This window comes from Alexandromys fortis, unplaced genomic scaffold (genome assembly GCF_014885135.2).
Source record: "Alexandromys fortis isolate MF-2015 unplaced genomic scaffold, M_Fortis_MF-2015_v1.1 scaffold_159, whole genome shotgun sequence".
NCBI classification, from domain to species: domain Eukaryota; kingdom Metazoa; phylum Chordata; class Mammalia; order Rodentia; family Cricetidae; genus Alexandromys; species Alexandromys fortis.
Window position 1 is genome coordinate 2531630 of NW_026068031.1, and position 15173 is coordinate 2546802.

Genomic DNA, 15173 nt, shown 5'->3' on the forward strand with positions numbered 1-15173 from the left:
CATCCTCTGTCCGATCAGCTCTATAGAGGGCCAAGACTCATCTGGTTACCAGGTGTGGAAGTGACTGTGTTCCCTGGTCCTCCCGGTGAGCAAGAAGCACAAAACCAGGCTGCCAGGAGAGCAGGGTTCACAGCAAGGCTGCCGAGTAGGTGCAGAGAGCAGCCCATCTCTCTCACACCAAGCACCCTGTAAGCACCGGGCTCTTTCTCAGGCCCGGTCGAGATTCAGGACCTCTGCCAAAGGCTGGCGCATTCCCTGCATTTCTCCAGTCTCTGGGCAGCTGCTGTAGGCCCTTTTCTCCTCTGTTGATTTATTCTTTATTGTTCCTGAAATACACCCAGAGGCCTTTGGCATGCCACGCCAGGCACCCGCAGAACATTCAGCCTAAGCCCCAAGTACACACCAACCAGGCACTCTGGGACCTGGGCCAAGCCAACAGGAATGATAGGCCCTAGGGTCAAACCCAACAGTCAAGAAGACCCAAGATCCCACCTAACCCATAGTCTCTGGTCTCCAGAGCTTTTCTTAGGACAGTAGAGCCTGGGGCACATTTGAGAGGGGAGACATCTGGAAGACCTAAATTAAGCCTCATTATCCCCTTCCACACATGTGTGAATGGCCCTAAAAGCCCTAGACCGAAGCTCAAAACGGGGCTTCTGGTTGCCCCATTAAGTGTAACAGAGGGATCTTTCCTGCCCTCCTCTGCCCCAAATATCTCCTCTACCAATCAGTCCAGTGACGCCCTAATTCTTACCACCTCACTGCATTCTGCGGGTGCAGCACTGTACCCTGTGCGCACGGAAACAGCCACACGAAGAGTGGAACTGTGTGGTAAGAAGGCTGAACAGGGTGCAGTGTGCAGCCTCTCCCATCGCTAGCCTTGGTAAGCCTCCGCTTCCTTATCAGTAAGTGGGCACCACTGTATTAAAGCTACTGTGGGATTAGATGAGGCAGCACAGAGACAGAGCGCCTGAACACAGCGATCACTCGATACAAGCTATTTCCTTCCCCCTTTGCTGGGCCTGGGAGAAAAGAATGGCTGGCCTCTTCTCCTGCACAGCTGGCTGGCAGCAGCTCTGGACAGGCCGGGCAGAACAAGGAGACAAGGAGTCCCAGCAACAGCGTTCAGCTCTGCAGACTGTAAGACATCTGGCCAACAGGCCCAGGAGAGAGGGCTAGCGAGAACAGCAGAGCACACACAGCCCAGGCCTCCCCTCCTCTAGACTCAACTGCGCCAGCAGAGGCTACAGGGACACAGTAGGACATGAGTATTCCCCAGAGAACACTGGCAGGGCTTTCGGGCCCACAAGGATGAGCGGCCACCCTCCTGGACTCGCTCGAACAAGAGCAATAAAAGGGAAGGCGCCAGGGCAGGAGAGAGGCTGGGAAGGGTGGCCACAGGAAGTAAGACAGAGATGGCACATGTGACGTCTGCTTCAGAAAGTAAGCGAGCCTGCCCAGAAGCCAAGGCAACAAGTGTCCCACAAGTGGAAGTACCCGCCTGGTTGTTTTTGGCACTTCGGTCCAGAGCCGGCAAGGAAAGGCTGCCGCTAGTAGCGTGTAAGGGCTGTTTACTCTCAAGTGTGCAAGCCTGCAGGGGCAGAAGGCACACCAGCAGCCACCATGTGCAAGGGCCTTCACCCCCTCTTCGACGCCTAGCTGTTGCTGTGTGTGCACTGTGCAGCGTGAGTACTTCTGCTTTCCCTTAGATCCAGCTCTGTGACCAACCACACACACCACACACACACTCCCCCACACACCACACACATACCACACACACACACACACACACACACACACACACACACACACACAGTGGAGCCAGTCCAAGGCTGAGCCACACCCAGAAGCTGAGACAGTATTCCTCTGCCTCCTTCCTGCTCTGGAGTCAGCCCTTCCAACTTCCAAACTGGGAGGACAGTGACCCTGAGGACGACACCGGAAGTAAGCACGTCCCCCCCCCCCTTCCCACCCTCCCAAGGTGAAATGGGAGCGAGCAAGCCCGGACAACTCACGGCCTCTTGGCCTGAGCCAGATGCCCTCCAAGTGTTTTTCAGCTCTGGGATAATTCCCCAAAGCTGGGGAGCCCAGGATTATGAACTTCGGCCAACTGAGGCTTCAGATCCCGTGAGGTCACGTGAGGTTACAGGTGTTTGCCCCAGGCACTGCCCCAGGCTGAGTGCAGCCTCTGCAGAGAGGAATTTGAAGGCCAGGCCCACCTGCTCTGCACAGGGCCCTTTCGGCTCTCTAGTGGCCTTCCCTTCCCAACTGGCAACTTCTGGCAACAGTGGGCTGGACTAGGGCTCCAGTCTACCCAACTTGGGAAACACCCGCTGAAGCCCAATCCTCTTGCCGCATTCCTCCTTCTCCTGCGTGAGTCCATCTTCCCTAACAATCTGGAAGGCCTCAGGGAATCCCCGGCTGGCTCCACGCCTGCTGCCCCTCCCTCCCTTCCAGCTTGGGTGAACAGATCTCACCCAGGCTGTTCCCCTCCCCCTCCCTGAAACTTGGAGGAAGAAGGGAGGCCTGGAAAAAGCACCCTCAGCCACAAGCCTCCCTGTGGTTGGGAGAAAGGCAGAGGGGACAGGGAACACCTTCCCTGGCTGAGGGAGTGAGGAGAAAGAGCCAGAGCTGCAGAGGAAGCCACGGGTCACTCGCCCCGCTCTCTCCAGCAGTCCTCCACACAGTTGCTCCAGCACAGTGAGCAACAGGCTCTGGCAGGCGGACCCTCATCCCACCCAGGAAAAGCTGACACATGGCAGCTTCCTTCCTACAAACTATTTCAATGCTTCTCATCCATGCTCTTGCGTGGGACAACTCCCACCCCAGCTCCACCCTAAACCTCCATCCAGGTCACCCTGTCAGGTAAGTACTTTGTCCTAGGCTGCAAAGTACCCAGGTGAGCCACTCAGTCCGAGGCCTAGGATAGGCCCCCAGAGCATAATGTGACCTCTGGGAAACTGAGTCCTTAACCCTCTGCTCCAGGGACAGTCTCTTCTAACAGCAAGGACCTGGGTAGCCTAAAATCAACCAGTTGTAACCCAAGACCTAGGGAATTAGAGAATAAGGTCCATTTGAGCAAGCTAGTGTTCCCCCCTCATTATTTCCCACAAATGGGGCACCCTTCATTTCCTCTTCCCCAGTAGAGGCAAAAAGTAAACTGGAGCTGGACCTGCACCCGGTGACTGGATAGCCAGCATCTATGACAGACCTACTTACTATCTGCCCAGCGATTTGCATGAGTAATCTTGTTTCGCCTTTACAGCCGCCGTGCAAAGTACTAGCCTCCTCTCCATTTTACAGGGGAGAGAACTCAGGCTCAAGAAATCAAGCAATACACCAAAGCTGTGTGCAGAGAAGCTAGAGCCTGAACCCGGGTGCTCGGGGGCACTCCCATGCACCCGCCAGGCTTCCTTCAACCAGCGGGGCGGGCAACTGTCCACACACCATCCAGGAATGGCGTTCCAGTGTGGAGGCAGAAGTGGGTGTGGACGAGTTTTGCTTGATGGCTCTGGAATTTGAATTGATGCCCCCCCAACTGTTACAGTTCCCAAGTGTGACTGTGAGAGCTCACGCAAGTGTGCAAGTGGTGGGGGTGGGAGGAGGGTGATCTGGATTCCAAAGAGCAGCTTCCAACACAGAAGTCATGTTGTCATGCGTCTGATTCATAAAATGACCTCACAGTCTCTGTGTCCCGAACACTGCTTCAAATGCAAATGTAGATCCCTTACTAAGAACTGGGCATTTCAGTATCCCTAGTCCCAGCCCTAATTTCCTCCAGCCGCACGGAGTTAGGAAGTGCAGAAGCAATTTCTCCAAAAAATCACCACTGGCTGCATTTCCTGCAGTCTCCAATGAGTCAGGAAAAAGTAGAGATCCACCACCACCAGCAGCTGGCCCTGTGCATGCACATGCACACACATGCACGCGCGCTCGCGCATACACACACATACACACGCACACACACACACAAAGGGTGCCAATCTGCAATCTGTCCTAGCCAAATGAAATGGCCAGTTTAGCAGATCATCAGACAGGAAGCTCTACAACTCTCCTTCTGAGGTCCCCGTGGGGTCAGGATGACAAAGACACAGGTTCCCAGAGGCTAAATGCAGGGTAGTGTCAAGAAACAAGCTGTACCAAGCAAACCCAGTATGGTTTGTGGTGGACTGAGCCTCATGAAATTAACGAGGCAGTCAGGTGGACCCTACAGGAGAGGAAGGATTCACTGGACCTCCACACAGCAAATCTGTTTTTCTTTTTGAGGCAGAGACCGCGTAGACCACCCAGGGGAGCCTGAACTCCTGAGCTCAAATAATCCTCCCACACCACCGACCCACACCCACCTCCCAAGTATCTGGGACTAAAGGAGTGTGCTATTAACTTTGGCAAGTACTTTGGGTAGGGGTAGTAAAGATCTCTCTCGTCCACCTAACACATACTAAACTCTTAGTGGATGCCAGGCATCGTGGAAGCAGCCCTAAGCTTACACTAAGCAGAAGCTATCGATGTTCTGTATGTTTGATTCCAAGAGTTCTCACAGCAACTCTGAAGGAGAGCCTATGCTTCTGATACAATATATGTGTGTGCAAATAAAGCAGCAGTTGGGAGTTCAGAAGAAGGCCTTGAGCAGTGACCTGCGAAATAAGTAGTAGTCTCCCTGCCACTTAGGTCCTCACGGACATCAGCAAACTTTTCCTTCGGGTGACATGCTATCAAGGCTAAAGATTTGTGATCCGGGCTCACAGGAAACAAGTCAGGTGCCTCTCCATCTCCTACCCTGTCTTTTCCCAGAGGCCTTGGCATCAACCAGCCTTCCCCCAGGTTCTGCAGCCATGGGCAGCCCTCATTCGATTGCATCTCCAACCGTTTGTTGCCTCCTCCTCTCCTCTTATTAAAAGCGGCAGCCTGGACTTTAAAACTAGGGCCATTTTTAAATCTCAGGTTTAAAAAGTTAAACTTCCATCCATCCGGGCATTCCAAGGAGCTCCTTGAATTGAGGATAGGGGTTCTAGCTGGTGCCAGAAGCTGCCACAAAGGCAGCTGACAGGCCTTCCCAGGGCATTCTCCGGGTTCTCTCAGCCCTTGACCCCTGAGAGCTACAGACCAGAGAAACCAGGCAGAGGCCAATCCAATTAGAATGGAGACTGGGCCAGAGCTGTGCAATGAGATAGTTTATCACAGTAATTGAATGTTTACACCCCACAGAGCTGCAGGAAAGAGGGGCCCCATAAGTTCTCAACTCAAAGTCTGTCCGTCCCTTTTGCTTCTGGAATCATCTGACCTCGCTAAAAAGAGGGCATTTCTCTGATGCTAAGGGTGCATAGAATCGTACTTTCCCTGGGGGGCTCTGGGCTCAGACAGACGGTTTCACCCCCTCAGCCGAAACACCCAGGCTGGAGTGGGGGGGGGGGTCCGAGACATAATTCCATCTTCAGCAAACCTAGTCCTAAAACTTCAGGGTCAGGATAACCCAGGCCTCCAGGAGGACCAGGCTCCCAGTGCTGGATGAAGTCACTTGCCCCCTCCCAAGCCACAGATTCCACGGGGATCCCCTAGACTCACGTGCCACGGTGGCCTCAAAGACCAGCCACTGCTCCCCTGTCCTGCCTCCCCTGAGCAAACGGGTCCGAAGTGGGATGGTGGAAGCAGGAAGTAGCCGCCGACGTCGTAGCCAACAAAGTTTAAAACGAGGCAAGAAACTTCCCCTTTCATCTTTCCAGCAGCTCGGGCCAGAGATGGCTTTGGAACACTCAGTGGCCTCCCATTTGGGTGCAGGCGCCTCCTCCAGGTCTGCCTTGGTGCTGTGGCTTAACAGCCCCAGGAAACCAAAGTTCCTCAGTTTCCCATAGTCTTTCCATTAAGGCGTGGGTGGGGGGCGCAGCCGAGGTCCACATGCCCCTCATTGTGAGCGCGTGAGGCGGGGAATTATTAACTCCAACGAGCCCGCCATATGCAGGGCCCAGACGAACCCGGGCTCCAAAGCTCACGACAAGCACCATGGAACCCAGCACCCGGCCAGGGACGCGGGCGTGCGGGGGCGGGCGAGCCAGATGACAGGTCTGAGGTGCACCAGCAGCGCCGGGCGCGCGGGGTGAGGCGGCTCCACGCTCGTCGTCCGGCCCGCGCGCTCAGAGCTCCCGCCTAGGCCTCTCCAGCACTGGCCCCAATTCCCCGCCCCCACACACCCCCGACTCCGCCGCAGATCTGTCCCCGCAAAGTCCCCGCGCCGACACAGAGCCCCGCACGCCGGAACGAGAAGGGACGCCGGCTCCAAGTTCTCGCAGCTCGCGAGCCTCTCGTCGCGCCTCCCCGGCCCGTGCCGCCAGCGGGTCCCTGCGGTCACCACGTTTCTCGCGCGCGCGCAGGAGCAGCAGCCGCGGTCCCCAGCCGCTGGTACCGGGGCTGGCGAGGCTCGGGAGGGCTTTCCAGCCGGGGGCCGCGCCCGGGTGGGCGGGCCGCGGGCGAGCTGCGTAGCTGCACAAACACGGCGGGGCTGCGCTGCACACGCAGCTGCGGGCGCGGGGTGCGGGCCGGGCGGAGGCGGGCTAGGGCGGCCCACGCACCGGCTCCCGCCGCCCCGCAGGCCGCAGAAGTTAGCTGCCGGAGGCCCCGCGTGTGCAGAGCTGCAGCCACCTCCTGCACGATTGCCCCGGGGTCCCCTCGCTGGCCGCGCCGCCTGCAGGCCTCGGCCGTCCCCGGAGCAACACCACTTACCCAGCTCCCGCTCGGCCTCCGGCCCCAGCAGTCTCCCTTCCTTCCGCCGCCGACCGCCGCCTCGGGTCGCCTCCGAAGAGCCCAGCCGCCTGCACGCACTCCCGGATTTTTTAAAAACAAACAGGCGCCGTCGCCTCCCCACGGCGTTCGCAGGGTTTTCGCCAAGCCCGCGCCTCCCGAAGCTGGGAAGTTTGCTGGCAGGGCCCGGGCGGGACGTGCGTGCTGTCACCCGCTGCTCACGGCACGGCAGCCTCGGCGCGCCCCGCGCCCTTACAGTCCGCCTCGAGAGCGCTCTCCCTCCCTGCGTGTCACCCCCAGTCCTGCGATGCAGTGTCAGGATTGCACGACTCTGACTCATCGGTTGAGCTCACAGCTTGAAAAAAAAAAAAAAAAGAGGAGAGAGAGAGAGAGGGCGAGAGGCAACAGGAGGAGGACTCGCTGGCGTGCTACAAAGGATTGCACAACTCGAGCTGGGAGCGCCGAGCGCCCAGTGGCCGGCGCGCGCGGCACGGCGGCGAGCAGGAACCAGCTCTACCACTTCATCAGCACAACTGTCTCTGGGGCGGCCTCCCCGCCTGCAGGCTCCGCGCCGCCCACTTCCTGCGACCAAATAAGGCCGGGGAGGCGTCTTTAAACCTCGGGCGGCTGCCGGGCTGGGGATTTCCAGCAGACCTCACCTCCACTGGCGAGGCTGCGGCCACCCTCCACCCCAAGCCTAGACCTGAGCCCGGCCCCGGTCTCACCCCCCCACACACACCCGCCGTGGCGCTTCTGTAACCAACAGGCCACGCGGCTTGTTCCTTGCACACCAAGGTCAGGAGGAGACAGTGATGAAATGTTTGGAAACACATCCAGCCTGCCAGGAAAGAGAGAGAGAGAGAAAGTGTGTGTGTGTGTGTGTGTGTGTGTGTGTGTGTGTGTGTGTGATGGTGGAGAGGGCACAAGTCGCTTTCCTCCACAAAGAAAACCGTGGCTTTGGAAAAGCATGCAGGGTCCTCTCTGAGGCATTTTATCAATAGCCTTGCTGCTGGGTTTCGATTTCTAAGCCACCAGCCTACCCATAGTGTGAAGGTTGTAGAAAAACTAGCCAACTAGCCCTGTCCCTATAAAGGACTCACGTGACCATTACTTAGGCGATGAAAAGCTCCAGGGTTGAATTCTCACAACTCAGACCTAAGATGGGCAGTGGTGACTCTAGGCCCGGCCCTTCTCCCACCCCCACCCCCACCCCCACCCCCCTCCGTGCCTTCCTTAAACAGCCCTGACATAATTTTCTGGTCCTAGCCGGCGATGCCCCTTTTCCCGTTTGGTGGATGATGGGAAACTCAAGAGGCCTTCCAGAGCTGAGGGAAAGTCAGGTGTGTTTTGCTGTCTGGATGTTGTTGCTTCTTAAGATGAGTCAGAAGGTTTTTCCTTTGAAGGAAAAACCACTGAGGAACACGCTGTGTTCTGAGAGACACTTTCCCCTGCCACCGGTCCCAAGTGTCAGGTTCTCACAGAGACTGCAGGGCCTGGGACTTCACCTTACCTAGAGAGTGAATGACACCGACATCCAACAAGGAAGCTTCATAAAAACCTGCAAGACCTAAGAGGCATGGCTTCTCCACCACCCTCTTCTATCTCTTTGCTGGCTTCATCGCTACCTGTGTGCACCTGCACCTGGAAGGTACTCCTTCCCCAGAGGACAAGGGCCTATTTGTCCTAGGTCATGACAGACAGGTCGAAGAATTTTAGCTACAAAATACCAGTAAGCATGCCTGGGAACCAGATCAGATGGCCTCTTAAAATCTCTTCTGGTTCAAGATCCATGATTCTGTGGTTGTGAAAAATTAATGAAGGAGTCTGGGAAATCCCTTTCCGCAAGGAAAAGTCCAGACTCCCCAGTGTAGACTAGACAAGTCTCCAAACCCTTCCCCACCCAGCGACTGAGCAGCTGTGTGAGTGTATATGAGTACTCATTCATCAGAGGAGAATACAGCATCAGAGAGCTTGCATGCCTTGCAGAAGGTCACGGGTAACCCAATAATCTGTCACCTCTCGTCCTCGGCTCCCAAACAGTAAGTCACTGACCAGTTGAGGGACTGGGGTTCTCAGATACATGGTCCTACAAGTACAGGCTAGCCTCTCAGTGCTCCTGCCAGAGGCTGGGTTTAAAAGCCATTTTTTCCAATAGCAGGTTTCTTCCTTCCTGTGGCAGTTTATCCAGGTGAGAGAAAAATAAAAACAACCCACGTGGTCTCCAGTGTCCACCACTGCTAGCTCCTCCATTAAACCTACAACCATCCTGACCTTCCTGAAGTGTCCCTGCAGCTAGCCAGGGCCAGCCCAGAGGGAGCCCTTGAAAGAGAATACAAACCAGTCCTGGATTATCCCCCCAAATGCCCTAGCTGTGGAGCACAGTCCTGGAAAAGTCTGCCACCATAGAGCCAGGTCCTGGCCTCACAGAAACCACTGGGAGCCACTGCAAAGAACATGGTTCAGCCTGGTCAGAGAGGACTTCCTCTCCCCCCACATAAACTGCCGGGCCTGTCCCAGAAGTCGCATGAGAGAGAGGCAGGTGGCAAGATGCACAAGAAAGAGAAGTCAGTGACCCTGCAGGAGCCACTTGCCTTGAACTGCACACTTCTTCACTCAGCTGAACTTCTAAATTTGGGCCGGCTCCGAAACGGGGAGAAGGGGCTGTCCTGACACGGTAGAAGCTTACCTCCCACCAAGCAAAGAGGGGGGCGGGAACAGAGGAAGCTACAGTCTTTCTGGGAAAGCCTCGGAGGTCAGTCTTCCTGCAGATATGACAAAGCAGAATCACTGAGTTGTGAAGCGAAAGTTTTGGTTTTAGAAGCTCTTCAGTCCCTCCTGCAAGCCTGTGGGGCAACCAAGAAGGTCACCTTTGAGAGCTTGGGGGGGGCGGGGCAGAGAGGTTCCTGAGACTTTTCCCGCTATCCCACTTCTTCACGAACACAGGGGAAAGAGAAATACAGAGCTCCAGGTCCCTGTGTATCTGCTATGCAACACTCCAGGAAGCAAAACATCCTTGGCTGGATTCTGAGCTCTGAGTCCACCTGAGGTTTCCTGGGATGATGTCAACACAGAGTAAGACAGCACTCTCCTGAGTGGCCATCACCTATGTCCAGCCCATTAACCTCTCAGGGGCTGGTGGGGGTGGGCAAGGTGAGGCCAGAGAGGCCGCTCGGCAATTAAAATCACTTGTTGCTCTTGCAGAGGACCTGGGTCCGATTCCCAGCATCCACACGGTGGCTCACAGCCACCCATAATTCCAGTTCCAGAAGATCTGACAGCACAGGCACTCATCTGGTGCACACACACACATATGCAGGCGAAAATGTTCACACAAATAGAATAAAGAAATTATTTTTAAAAATTTCCCAAGGGGCCGGGCGACGGTGGCGCACGCCTTTAATCCCAGCACTCGGGAGGCAGAGGCAGGCGGATCTCTGTGAATTCGAGACCAGCCTGGTCTACAGAGCTAGTTCCAGGACAGGCTCCAAAGCCACAGAGAAACCCTGTCTCGAAAAACCAAAAAAAAAAAAAAAAAATTCCCAAGGGGGAATTTTATGGTACATAAGTTAAATCACAGTAAATATTATAAAGAATGGGAAGAGCTTCTAAGAAGCCCAGGGTCTTACTTCCCACCTCGCTACCTCCTTTAACTTTCTGTTGACATTGTTCACTGCAGAATAAGGAGGAGGTTTAGGGCTGGGGTGGAGCTCAGTCTGTGAGGCCTTGCTAGGGGAGGATTTGAGTGAAGAAAGGGAGGAGGGAGGAGTAGGAGAAGAGGCGGCACACTCCTATAATCCCAGAACTCAGGAGGCAGAGGCAGGAAGACCAAGAGTTTGGGGGCAGCTTGAGCTATAAATACTGTTATAAAAAAAAAAAAGTTTTCTTCTCTCCAGTCCCCAAATTTGCATGCTTGTTCCTGCCCTTCTCCACCGAAGTCAGCACACATGGAGTGTTAGTGCCCCTTCAGCGGGGCACAAAGACTAGTGAGGGTACCGTAAATCCACAGCGCCAGGTTCCTTATGTCCCTACCGTTATTTCCCTTTGGAAAATAAAGATTCTATCTTTAGGGCCTCCTTGCCTAGAGTTATAAGAAAAGAGACAGAGTTGTGGGAAAGATAGGAAACCAGGACTGAGTCTGGATCCTGTCTAAACCTGCTGTCCAATCTTGGGACAATTGTCAAGCGCCTTCTCTGAGTACTTTGTTGTTGCTGTTTTTGTTTCGTTTTGTTTTGCCTATAACAAATCAACCGTACTCTAAGGGGTTATAACTGTTATTTCTTTGTATTTATTCCTCCCCAGTACTTTCTCCCTTTCAAAAACTTAACTCCAGGAAATATCCTTATACACACTCCCACCCAAAATGGTCCCACTGGTCCCAGGATAATACTCTGCTGGGCTCCACCAGAGGGACTATCTCCAGCATCAATGTGGTGTCTTATCTGAGATGTCCCCCCCAAGGCTGCCCCTAATCCATGCCTTTCGTATCCTTTCCACTGTCCTTCCCATGATACTGAGAGCCTGAGTTGATTAGGGACACCCCTCTGATGACTGTGTCTCCTCCTCAAACCTTACCAGGTCCTTTCTGAAGGAGTGGACAACTGAAAACCAACCCAATCATGAAATGAAGCTGAGAAGCCCCTACACTTTAATCTCTTTTACCTCTGAGAACCAGGGACCCTCCTCTTTGGTTCCCAGTTACTTCACCTGTTCTGGAGAATGCCTGCCACACCAGCCCCCAGCTGTCTGCATCCCAGGGTACTTCCCACCTGCCCCTCCCCTGCTGGCCTAGCCAGGTTCTGAGTGCCTTTGTCAGGCCTGAAAGAGAGCTTCTATAGATGTCCCCAGTTGCTGCTGTCACTCTAGGAGAGACATCTGGCTGTGTGCAGGGAAAAAAAAAAAATAGCGAAAGCTGCCAGCAAGGGACAAAGACACCCTTTCTTCAAGGGACAAGAGCTGCCAGCTTCCCGGATACCTCACTTCAGCATAGTGCCGGGCCCACTGCAGAACCAGCCCTGGACAAACTCCCTTATCGGCTGTTGGCTAGAAGTCAGCTTCTCTACAATGAGCCAGGAAGAAAGGGATCCCCAGCGATCCAATGTGTGCAACGGAGCATGCTTCGAAATGAAAACAAATACTGTTAAGTCATGGACTGAAATCCAAAATTCACAGTCATGGGAGTATCCAGGTTAGCCCGAATCCTGGCTCACACTGGCCTGATGACCTCGCGCAGGTTACTTAAACACTCTGCTCCTCTGCAAAGTGTGGATGAGAGAGTTTTAAATGTCTGGCCCCACACTAGGTCTTTGATTTGTGCTGGCTATCATTTTCCTCACCACCTTAACTGATCTCTGTGCTCCGGCCAAACACACCGTATGATCCACAAGCCATCAGAGCGCCCACTCCTTAGTAGTCCTACTACCTACTACACTCGCATTCTCGGGCCACCTAACGCCATCCGATTTCCCATCTCCGGTCCTCACCCAACACAGACAGATGACCAGAGGTTCCCCAAGATGCCTCCTCCTTTCTTTCTGTGCCCCATAAGCCTCTGCTGACAACAATCTAAGACAGACCAAGTCAAACCGAATTAGAAAAAGCCCAGGTTTAATGGATACAACGTTCCCGGATGATTTTCCAAGGGCTCCAGGAAGCCCATGTGTCTGTTTTCTGGGGGGCCTGTAGGAGTGGTCTTGAGCATCTCTGGGGGCAGGGTCATCATTTGGCGAGCTTTCTGAGATGCAGCAGGGTTTGGAGAGAGATGGAGGATGGGACTTGGAATGGAACTTCCACCCAAACATTCCAGACTCTTTGGATTTTTGGATGCCAGGGGCTGAGGTGAAACTTCCGGCCGAACACTCCTCACTCCTGCTCCTCCTCCTTCCTGCATCTGCAGGTAACCCATGCCCAGGTCTCCCTGCAGCACTTCTAAGAAGCCTTCCTTCATTCCTCCGTGCAGAGGGAGCTGGTGCATACATGATGGTATTAGGGTTCTCCTATTTCACCAGGCTGGCAACCGAGTGCTGGCTAAAAGGTCTCCACTGGTCCTACCCAAAGACAAGAGTGTGGCAGTCTGTGCTGCAAGGCTGCCTGTGGGCTCCAGCTGCAATATCATACCTTGCTTAGTTAACTTCTGCTTCCCTTCCTCTTGACAGTACTTCCTCAGCAAACCCCTGATGCCCTAACCCCTCTTAGGTCTCTGCTTCTACACAGTGGCCCTTGGGTTATCTACTCCATCATCTACACATCACCCTACTCTGCTGACCTTCTCTGGGCCAGAGCATCATAGGCCAGAGCAGAGTTCCTCAAAGGCACAGCTTACATCCTAGTAACGCTGACGTCTGGGCAGGATCTGCACTTGGTGGGCACTAGTGAATACTTTTGGCGAGAACTTTAATAAAACTATATAGAGAAAGATCACAAGTAATCAACAAATAGATCACCATTTAACTGCTACTTTCGTTGCTATTCTATTTCACTGGTTCTGTGATGTATATTCCACCCATTTTAGCCACTCTGAAACCAGGATGCTCGTGACAATGGATAACGTGTATTTGCTGTAGCTGTTTGGTTTGGTTGGATTTTGGATTTTGATTTCTAGGTGTGAGAGGGTCTTACTATGTTGACTCCTGGGTTCAAACCATCCTCTTAATTCACCTTCAGTACCAGGTCCACAGGCCTGTATGTATGATTTAAGTAGCAGAATTTTCCCTTTCTAAACTTTTTATTTTGTTATTTTTAAAGTGTGTGTGTGTGTGTCTGTGTGTGTGTGTGTGCGTGCACACACGTGCGTGCATGTGAGTACAGGTGCCCAGAGAGTCCAGAGAAAAGCACTGGATCCTCTGGAGCTGAGCCACAGGTGGTGTGAGCCACCTGATACGGATGATGGAAACCCAGCTCAGGTCTTCTTCAAGAATAGCATGCACTCCTAATTGCTGAGCCAGCTCTTCAGCCCCATTTTCTCTTTTTAGCTCGACACAAAATAATAGTACTTATTGGAATCAGTGGCTCCTTAGGCTCAGGGGTTTATGATATTATTATTTCTAACATGTGGTCTTCTGGGTCCTAGAGCCTACAACATGAAGTCCACTGGGTTACGAGAGGCCTCGTAACTAAGCTTGGTAGCTGGTAGGTTCTAATAAAGTAACCTGCAATTTTCCATGGAAATGAAAGACTCCTGTGTCCCGGTACCTCAAGAGATCCCAATGAAAGCAGGTCTATAGGATGTGGGGCAGACTCCAGACTGAGGAACGCGAGCAAAGATCTAAGCTTGATTCTCCCTCAGTTTTCTGTATAATCCCACACAGGACCTACCTAACACCTATATCTACGACATGCCCAACCAGCACCCTGGGAGGAAGCTGTTACCCCCATTTCATAGAAAAGGAAGCTGAGGTTAGAGAAGGCGAAGCTGCTCTCCCAAGGTCACACAGATGGAATTCGACCTTGGACACAGATTCTGATTTTCCCAAATAAGGAAGCTGAATAAAATGAGGGGGTGTGGAGTGGAGCCTGGGAAGCCATTCTCCCTCACAGATATTTCATCTGACACACATATTATCTTTTATTTTTAAATGAATTTACTGCCAAGGTTTTTGTTCTTGTTTTTTAATCAGGAGATTTAGGGACTGGAAAAATGACTTGGTAGCTAAGAGAACTGACTGCTCTTCCATAGGACCTGGGTTCAATTCCCAGCACTCCCATGGAAGCTAACAACCTAACTGTAACTCAAGTTCAAGGGATCTGAGGCCTTCATCTGGCCTCTTTGGGCACTCTAGTACACAGACAGACATGCAGGCAAATCTCCATATGCATAAAGTAAAAATAAGTGCACCTCAAAAAATTTTAAATAAATCAGGATATTTAAACTGAAAATTGGGGTTTCTGGTTTGCTGTAAAAACAAACAAAAAACAGTTGCAGCCAGGCCACGATGGCACTGCCTTTGATCCAAGCACTCCAGAGGCAGAGGCTGGCAGATCTCTGTGAGTTCAAGGCCAGCCTGGTCTACAGAGCAAGTTCAACGACAGTCAAGGCTACTTAGAGAAACCCAGTCTCTCAAAAAAACAAACAAACAAACAAACAAAAAACAAAAAAGCAAATAAACAGAAAACAATCAGTTGGAGCACTGACTACATCTAGCTCTCCTTGGAACAGAGCGGTATTGCAGGAGGCATGGAGACACTCCACATGACACGCTACACATTCTAATGCTCTTCCTGACCCTTCCCAGGTCATGGGTTACGGTCATTTATCATCCCACTTGTACCAGCTTGTCATTTCACTTTCCCAGTTCCCTGCTGGCCTTTTAAGGGCATAACCCCTGGGCCAGATGAGCTCCAGGACGGTCTCCAGTTCTAAAGCCTGAGGTTTCTCTCCAGGCACTCTCTGGCAACCACCCTCCAAGCAGGTCACCTCTGAGCCTCTTGCTGAAGCTCCCCAG

General features: G+C 53.2%; 1 protein-coding gene across 5 annotated transcripts in view; it reads right to left on the minus strand.

Moving 5' to 3' along the window:
• Positions 1-15173, minus strand: part of Mideas (mitotic deacetylase associated SANT domain protein) — a 67754-nt gene that overhangs the window by 33773 nt on the left and 18808 nt on the right. Inside the window, exon 1 of one of the 5 annotated variants that reach the window (XM_050164557.1) lies at positions 6718-7020. The exons of 3 other annotated variants lie outside the window; for them this stretch is intronic. The gene's annotated coding sequence lies outside the window, so the exon portion shown is untranslated. Of the gene's footprint in view, positions 1-5565; positions 6474-6717; positions 7021-15173 lie in introns of those variants that run through there. One more of the 5 variants, XM_050164558.1, reaches the window with a different exon arrangement.